Genomic DNA, 1,595 nt, shown 5'->3' with positions numbered 1-1,595 from the left:
CTGACCGTGCCCTCCGCTCCGCGGCCACACCCCGTCGTGCCGATGCGAAGGGCGGGACCGGAAGTCGGGGAGGCGGGAGTTCCTCGTCCGGCATCTGGTTGCTTTCTCTGCTGTCTGTAGTTCCGGTACCACACACGGAACTGTTGTGAGCTGTTTGTAATTAAACCTTGTGAGGAGCTGCGTTGTGACGGTCCAGCAAAGAACCACACGGATGGATTTTACTGGAGTGATGCTTATTTAAATAATCTAAACAACAATTATACCACAGTAAAGCTGTTAAGAAAAATAAAATAAAGTGGCTGAGCAGCCCCGTGGGTAGCGGTTAAATTCACGCCTTCTGCGTAGGCGGTCTGAGTTGCCGGTTTGGATCCGGGGTTGGGATCTACGCGCTGCTCATCAAGCCATGCTATGGCTGCATCCCATATATAAAGTAGAAGAACATGGGCACAGGTGTTAGCTCAGGGCCAGTTTTCTTCAAAAAGAAAAAAAGTGGCCGAAGATAGAGACCTCTTTTTTTCCTAATTTGGTATCGAAAAATAATGTCTTTCAACTACCTAGCTACACCTTTTTTTTCCCCTAAAACAGCAAATAGACGTGCTATATTTATTTACTGACATTAAACAAATTTTTTTTTTTTAAAGATTGGCACCTGGGCTAACAACTGTTGCCAATCTTTTCTTTTTTCCTGCTTTATCTCCCCAACCCCGCCCCCGTACATAGTTACGTAGTTGTATATCTTAGTTGCAGGTCCTTCTAGTTGTGGGATGTGGGACGCCGCCTCAACGTGACCTGAGAGCCGTGCCATGTGCGCGCCCTGGATCCGAACCCTGGGCCGCTGCAGCAGAGCGCGCGAACTTAACCACTCGGCCACTGAGCCGCCGACATTAAACAATTTTTTATGAAGAACCTACTATGTGCTAGGCATGCTGCGGATAAATCAGAGAATGAGACCCAGTTCCTTGGGTTTGGGGATGGGCACTAGAGCATAACCGGAAAGGAACGGTTAGACAATAATTTAATCACGGTTGTGGTAAGTGTTCCTAACATAAAATACAGAGGTCTGTGAGAGCATATAGTGGGCAGACCTAACCTATGCTGGGGAAATATTTTCACTGCAATCCAAAGGATAAGTAGGTGTTACCCACGTAAAGCAGGGGGAAAGTGTTTCAAGCAGAGCTAACAGCCTGTGTTAGAGCCCTGAGGCTCAAAGGAAAGATCTTGCCCCCTTGAAAGGGTTGAAAGCAAGGGAACACTCTCCAGGGGAACCGTGGATGGCGTGATCCACAAGGGGACGGGGGTGCCATGTTTGGTGATATTGGGTTCCTGCTGAAGGATCCTGAGGAAGCTCTAAGGGAAGGGGGACCAGTGCCGGCTGGATGCTGTTTCTGCAGCGGGATAAGGAGAGGCAGGGATTAACTAGGGACTGGGTGCTGCCGTGAGCCAAGAGTGGTTTAGTAATTGGGTATCCCCAGTAATAGATGGATGGGGATAGCAAAGCATGTCTGGGGGCCTCATTGCTAATAAAGCTGTGGTCACACAAAGAGGGGGACGTGCTGGCATTCTATAGCTGCTGCATGACCTTGGACGAAACAATG

Source organism: Equus asinus, chromosome 10 (genome assembly GCF_041296235.1).
Source record: "Equus asinus isolate D_3611 breed Donkey chromosome 10, EquAss-T2T_v2, whole genome shotgun sequence".
Classification (NCBI taxonomy): Eukaryota; Metazoa; Chordata; class Mammalia; order Perissodactyla; family Equidae; genus Equus; species Equus asinus.
The sequence above is the reverse complement of the archived record's forward strand: the minus strand, read 5'-3'. Positions refer to the sequence as shown.